This window comes from Maylandia zebra, linkage group LG5 (assembly GCF_041146795.1).
Source record: "Maylandia zebra isolate NMK-2024a linkage group LG5, Mzebra_GT3a, whole genome shotgun sequence".
NCBI lineage: Eukaryota > Metazoa > Chordata > Actinopteri > Cichliformes > Cichlidae > Maylandia > Maylandia zebra.
The window spans coordinates 5,980,557-5,988,466 of record NC_135171.1 but is presented as its reverse complement, the minus strand read 5'-3'; the positions used below and the strand labels follow the sequence as shown (position 1 = coordinate 5,988,466).

Genomic DNA, 7,910 nt, shown 5'->3' with positions numbered 1-7,910 from the left:
TTCATTTGTAGGTTGTAGAGGACTCCCCCACTTCAGTGAAGTTGTTTCCGGTGGGACAAAGGCATCGTATCCCAAGACATCCAGGAGATTGGAGAAAAGAGCCATCAGCCATCAGTTAGTTTTCCTTCTACAACTCGAGGTGCCAACACCCTCTAAGTTATCCAAGCAATATTTGTGCCTATTGTAGTCCAGGATTGCTTCTTGCTTTCACGCATCCTTTATTCCCCATCACTGACTGCTGGTTCCTTGTGTGTTGCTGTCAAAAGAAGCACATTCCTCCGTTGCTTTGGCATGTGGGATATCGCTGTGGTAGTTTTGGTGAAGCCAAAGACAGACAACAAAATCTTCCTCTGTTGCAACTGGAGGAGCTGGGGAGGAAGCTCTGGGTTGTTTCCCCTGTGCCAGTTTTCATCTGAGGAGTTCCTCTGCCAAGGTGACCAAAGGAAAGACGTTGTCCTCGGAGCTCCTCCGTCAGTTGGAGTCTGAACCCCTTTCCCTTCTTTACTTCCTGAGAACTTCCAGTGTTGTCATCCAACATGCTATGTATTGCTTTATTCTGGTTTAGGCTCACATCTCCACTTCATCTATAATCCTCCAATCCTCACACCTTGGCCTCCCGTGCAGCTTTGTAAGGGTGCACAGCAGCTAAAAGATCTCCTTTGTTATAAAAAAAAGTCAAAAGTAGATCTCAGGCTGCTAATGCATGAAACTGCATACAGGCTGAGCCCTGGTTTGATACCAGTGGGCACTGGATTGTAGAGCAGTCTCTCTTCAGTGGTTTTCCTTTCATGAGGGATCCACTCAGTCACTCTCCTCGGTCTCAGAAAATGCTCCTACACTCAAAAAAGTGAAATTTGGTGGTTATTGCATTTACAAGACTCTAACATGTAATTTGAACACAATGAATTTATGTTTCTAAGGTGAACGTAATAAAATCATATAAGATCTACAAGAAATTTACCAACTTAGCGCCTCTTAAATTTATTCTTGTTGATATGACATGATAAAATCTAACAAGAGTGGTTAGCTGCCTTAAAGACTCGCGATATCACAAGATCACGTGAGATTCTAAACAACAAGAGGCAGGAAAGCACATGGTTTGCTTCACGGTCATCTTGGAAAGGTAAGAGTGAATCTATCTTCATCCATCTTGATGAAAATACTTTTTGCACAAAGGTATCATTAGTTTGTCGATTCTTTTCAGTTCTATTTATTCACATTTGTTTTTTTGTTTTTTTTTTTAAAAATATCTGTTTGTTTATGCCATTCTAGCTAGCTAACACGTTAGTGCAAGAATATAGCACAATGTCATGCTAGCACGATAGCCTAATATGAAAGACTTAGCTACTCCAAATATAGATATTGTTTATAACTTAACCTCTGCACATAAGCTAGTTTGGCTCTACCACAGAGACTGTTGTGATAAATTTACATTTTACGTGTGGGTTGTTGAAATTTGTAAGTTTGTAAGTTGCAACTGATGGACAGTGGTTTATTTAACAATTTATGTGTTTTTAGTACATTGAGGAGGAAAGACAAAACATGAACAGATATGTTTTCCTGTTTTTTAATTTTTTTGAAATTAAATATTTTTCTACTTAATAAACTTGGAGACTTGCAGTTCCCTCCTGTAAAGATAATAAATGTTTAATCTTATCAGGTGGTGAAAGGTCTGGAGAGCTGGCAGGCCAGTTCATCAAATTCATGGTGAGCTAATATTTTTCTTAAAAATTATCACATTCCCATGTTAAAAATGTAATATATTCATTTGTAAGTGACATATAGTTTTGAGACCAAGAAAACATTGCATTCTGATTTTATGTACACATCATCTAAACTTTCTTGAATTGGGGGTATGGCATGATTAAATTAATACACAAATTACAAAACAATATTAAAATGACAGACTTGTCTAAAATGCATAAATACTATTTGAAAAGATTAAGACTGTAAAACAATAGCCTCTGTATTTCTCACAAATTCCTGGTAATTCAACTAATAGTTCTTTAATCCCACTGCCAGGTCGTTGAGATGGATTTCCCTATATATTTGTTTTTTTCCCCCTCTGTGTATAAAGACTGATGCTGTTGAAATCAGAAGAGAATACATCGCCAAAGGTCTTTGCATGTACCTGAATGAAGATCCTGAGAAGCTGGTGAAGAATTACCTGGTATGTTAACTTGCCTGTATCCTTAACTAAGGAGATGATCAAAGATAAGCTTGAACTACATACAAAAAGTTTCAGGGGATGGGGTTTTCCTATAAATTACCGGTGGCTGTAAAAAATACCTTTTAAAATAGGAAAAGTAAGAGCTTTAAGTTTCTCACTGGATACTACACACACCATTCTTGAGTGTTTTATACTATCATTATTATAATATCATTATAATAACCTCATTCATACACACATTCATACAAGATTTTTATGTAACATTTACACTTCAATGGATGTATCAGGAGCAACTTGGGGTTCAGTATGTTACCCATTGATAGTTTTAGTATCAGATTAGAGAAGCCAGGGATTAAACCAGTAGACAACTTGCTCTACCTCCTGTGCCACAGTCACCCCTATCACAAGATTTTGAAAGACAGGACATTGTTGAGGTATTGAATGAACTTCTCTTGAGTCAGGAAAAATATCGGGCAGTCATTTTTGATTACATTTACATTATTATAAGGCTTGAATGAATAAAGCTTTTAGGTATTTTACATTAATGTAAAACAGATATTTACTTTTAAAACTGTTTGCAATGGACATTAGTGAGAAATCATTATCTTTTTTTGTTTGTTTTATTGTCACAGGAAGTTGATAAAAAGCATCGCCACTGCCATAGCAGAGACAGTCTTTGGAATCTGTGTCATTCGGTCAGAGGGTGCGGAGCCTGGCGATGACCCTCAGGATGTTGTGATTGTTCTAGAGGGGGTGGAAGTGATGGGTGAGTTGGGCAATGTAGTTTTTGCAGTGACAATGTTGCTTGGTCTGGTCTATTCACTGAACCTGAGCTACCCTCTGGAACTCAGGTACACCTTTGAGGTCCTGCACAAGATTCTTATGGAATTAGATGCACACGAACTATCCAACAGCACACAAAGTACAGGTTCTCAAAACACTATTTTCTCGTTGAGAAATGTTCCCATTACAACAGCTACACCATGTATCTGGACCATGAACCTAAAATAATTGCAGATATTTTCTTTTTTGAAAGTGCATCTGTTGACCTTCAAAGTAGTTGTATTGGTCATCGGAAAATCACCTGCTTCAGCCATTCATTGTTGTTAAAAAATTGTTTTAACAGGTTAACTTTCCACTTTGTCCACTACTTTTTTTCTGTTATGTAACTTGTACTTGCATTTCATGTATTCTTTATACATTATGTGAAATTTGCTATAAATTCAATAAATTGGAGAAAACAAAAAGATGTGTATGACAAATTTTTATTTACCTTTTAGATGTAATAGTGAAATGTATGTTAACCAGACTCTAGACTTTGTTAAATGCTCCAAAAAATTACTCTTTAAATTAACTTAAAATAATCATGGAAAGAATTTCCACGTGATTAAATTGCTTTCTATTAGCATTAAAGACTTGTGTTGGAATAACTTAATTTGTATGAGTTGGTTCAACTCAATTAACTTAAGCTGGGACCAAATTTAGTAAATTAGTTGGAGAAAACCTACTGAATTGAGTTGGAACAAAACTCTTTAAGTTGGATCAACACTATTAAAATATATTGGATCAAAATGCAGTAAATACGTTGATTCATCAATCTTTAATTAAGTTGGTCCAACTTGAGTGCATTAAGTTGGAGTAACAGAATTGCATAATGCTAAAATAAAGCAATTTAATCACGTGGAAATTCTTTCCATGATTTTTTTATGTTCATTTAAAGAGTTATTTTTTTGAGTGTATGTTCTTTTCCATCAGCTGCTCGGCCTCCACCTCCATGCCCCCCAACCCCAATCTTCCCCCAAAGAAGAGGATTCAGGCACTGGCTAGTACTCTTCATCAGTGGTGATGCAGTCAGCTTCTTTGGAGATTGTCCCCTCATCTTCTGGAGAGGAAGTTTCTTCATCTTGGGCAGATGACTTTTCTTCAAGGACAGATGACTGCTGCTGTCCTTGCTCTCTGACCAGATCATATAGGCAGTGCTTGAAGCAGTGATGACCTTCTTGCCATACAGCCAGAATAAATGATCTGGAAGCTGTTAGGCTTACTTACAGCAGTAGCTCTGTCTGCACCTGCAGAAACTCCAGGACACGTTTGGTTTGAACTCTGTAAAATGTCCTGTGATTGGGGTTTTTTTGTTTTTGTTTTTAGAGTTAATATTTTGGGTATGGTATCTTTTTATGAAAAATACAAGAGTAAAACTGCTTTTAACATGTTCTTCAAAGCTGAGTTTGACTGGGAACCTCAAAGCTCAATATCCTGCATCCACAGAAATTCACTGCAGCCTATGTAATGTTTAATGCATCATTATTTATTCCAGTCTATCTTGCAAATACATGTTTGTGCTGCAATGTCATGCACAAACACAAACTATTAGATCCTTAAGATCAAACCTATGTCAAAATTGTTTCATTATTTTGGTCTATTGGAGTGTGGTAAGCCATCAAAGGCTGCTACTAGAAACTAGGAATGTTACATGAAATCGCTTGTTTGGCCAAAAATGGGTAAATGATGTAATTTGGTAAAAAAACATTAAAAACTACAATTTTCATGTGTTGAGTTTAGAATGAAAGCAATTTTACCTAAATTGCATGATATAGTGTATATGGTGTATAGTGAATATTATTGATATTATTAAGGAGCTGATGTTGAAAATTAAAAAATCTGAAAGAAATACACACCTTTGGGAAGTTTCATTCCACTTGCATTAACAGAACGAAAATGGTTGAAAAAAGAAAAGTGAAGTGGCCACAAATGGCCAGGATAGAGCCCAGAGGGTTAAGCAATATTTGCACATCAATAACATTTGCACACAAGAGGTTTAATTATTTATTGAATATTTATTGAGTATTTTAACAATTCGCAGGTAGCCTTTGTTCCAGGTCCTGCACAGCTGCTCCTCATCAAGAAATGTAGTGGTTGTCTGTGAGAAGGAAAGAATTGTCACTGGGAGCAAATAAGGTTTACCATTTAGGAGAACTTAGGCAAATGTGTCACATGTCTTTTCTGTGTCCTCTCCAGGGTGTTTGGGCAAATGTTAAGGTGTAAGGGTAAAGTGTAGAATATTTCATCTAAAATGTTTAATTGTATGAAAATGGTCAAATGTATGTATATATTTATTTAATTAAATGTTGGTGTATTGTAGAATGTTGGTGGAAGGTTGGGATTTGGAGTTTGTGCTGTGAGAAGGCTTGACATGCCAGTAATTGTCATAGCCTCAGAGCTATATGGGCTAAATGCTTCCACCATACTGTACCATTCAACACAGCAACTTCAGTGACTACAGACAGCCTTTCCAAACTAACTTTCACGAGTCCTTCCTCCAAACTTTCAACATGTCTATCAGACTCCATTCTAACTAAACTGACCATGGATAGACTCGTCATTAATTCATTGTTCAATTTTAAATATGATTAATTTATAGCAGGACATGTACTCCATGCTGGCTGCTCCTAGTTAAAAAGCTTTTGCTTGAACCGGCTAAGCTTCAGTCAGAAATGGCACTAGTGAAGGCTACAAATGACTTTTGTGGGGTGATTAAGCTCTTCGGGCTGTGATGCTCTGTTCTCCATACAGCCAAAGACATGTTTTCTACCACAAGGTCTTCTTTGTGTTGTGCTTTTTAAAAACATAACTCTTGCACAGCTTTTAATTCCACTTTTCAGTTTTTATGCATGAGTTATTGTTTTTGTTCTTCTAGTTTCTGTATTGAATTTCATTCAGACTTAAACTTTTATTCTGTTTCATATTTCAATATTCTTTCTTTTATTTCATTTCATGTAGTGCTGCTTTTAATTCCACTATGATATGATGTCTATTGGCTGGTAGTTATGGGTCTGGTAATGCCATGGCTTTTGTGTGTAAAGCAGTATTCCTATATTTCTGGTATTAAGTAAAGGATCTGAGTACTCCCTGATGACGGTGGAAGAAAATGCTGTGGACACATTGCTCCAAAGTAGGCGTTCTGATTAGTTGAGATCTCATGTTATTAAGGCTATAGGATGAGATTTACACTATTTTCACATTGAAACTAATCAGTGAAACTAATGATTTATTATCTTTCTCACCAATTTATTCAACTGTTTCCTTAAATTCCACTCACAGAACACTTTGGTAAAAAGAAGTCCTGAAAACTGTTTGACTAAAGTGGATTCTGCCAGTGCCTCAGCAACAGAGAAATGAAGTAAAAGAAAAGGGCTGAGACAAGTTGGAACGTGTCCTAATGTACTCCTGCAGACCACGAAGTGTTTAGTTTAAATGCACCATAAAACGGTGTGTTATTGTTGGACTGCTGTTACCTTTTAAGTTAACACTTTGGTCTGTGTAGATATTTGTGTAGACTGTGTGAAGGTTTCCGAGCACAAGCCTGTATTCATAACAGGATGACAGAGAAATGAGATGGAAAAGTGGGAAAGCAGAGTGTGAATGAGCACGCCTGTCGGTCAAGAGCAACACATTGCATTCACATCCGTGTGAAAAACACTGAGCCATTCATCTCCAAGTTTTACTCTCTCTGTGTCTTTCTCACACACACACACACACACACACACACACACACACACACACACACACACACACACACACACACACACACACACACACACAGGCTCTGCTCTGAAAGCCACTTGTCCTTAGAGAGGAAAGAGGAGCTCGGTGGCTGCCTATGATGGGGGATGGAGGACTGATTGGGAGACTGGCTGGTAGGCAGTGCATGACTGGGGGAGGTGTGGGTAGGCGTGGAGCAGAGAACAACCTTCCCCCATCCCCAGTATGTTCATTACTACATACCCAAATATGTGACTCGCTGTCCAGTCTCATCTCTATTGTGACTGATGGGAACAAAAATTCAGAATATAAGTAGCTGAGAGAGAGAAAGAGAGAGTGAACTCCTACAGGCTTGAATCTTTTACATGAAAGAACATGCACTGTTTCCATCCTTACTTCTGCAACGGGTAAAACGTCACCTTTACTTTCTGCCTAGGGATAATTCCTCTTGTGCACCTGCCTACAAGAAAATGAAGATGTACACAACCCTTTACAGTAAACAACTGAGCTTTACCACAATTCTACCAAATTCGACTCGATTTAAGAAAGAAGAAGATGGTATTATCAACGATTTTCTGGAAATGTAAACCATGAACACTTAAACAACTGCAATTTTGCTGGTAAAAAGTATTCAAATTCAGTGAAGCACTGAATAAAAAACAGAAAAAGTAATAACCAATGTTCCCTCTAATTTTTCACGTGTCTGAGCGAACACACAAACTCCCTGAGCGGTCCCTTGGACCACTGTGAGAAACAGCAGGCATGTGCACTGTGGTCACGCCAGCATCCAAGCTACATGGTTTATTAAAATAATCTGATTACAGTATTTACATTTATGTTAGACTACTTTTAATTAACTGCTTTAGCCCACTTACAATGAAAATGTAAAAAAATCTTGTTCATGACCTGTGTAGCATGTTAACTAAATAAATAAATTTAAAAAAAAAAAAAAAAAAAAAAAAAAAAAAAAATATATATATATATATATATATATATATATATATATATATATATATATATATATATATATATGACCAATGTTGGGTAATTAATTATATAGTTACTTCTTCAAAAAAGTAACTGAGTTATGCAAACAAAGTTTTTTGCAGCTGTTTACCTAAAAATGCAGCCAAGGCGTTTTTATTAAATAAACATTTCAAACTATTTATAGAACAATCAGCTGTTCTGCATCAAATCT

General features: G+C 36.7%; 1 long non-coding RNA gene across 2 annotated transcripts; it reads left to right on the top strand.

The window, feature by feature from the left end:
- The first annotated feature begins 989 nt into the window (after positions 1-989).
- LOC143418560 (uncharacterized) lies at positions 990-3,526 on the top strand. 2 transcript variants are annotated; one of them, XR_013098556.1, is made up of 4 exons: positions 990-1,123; positions 1,661-1,707; positions 2,078-2,170; positions 2,803-3,526. It is a non-coding gene; the product is annotated as an uncharacterized LOC143418560 (long non-coding RNA). The 2 variants fall into 2 exon arrangements; XR_013098555.1 differs by lacking the exon at positions 990-1,123 and having other exon boundaries at positions 1,536-1,707.
- The last annotated feature ends 4,384 nt before the right edge of the window (positions 3,527-7,910 follow it).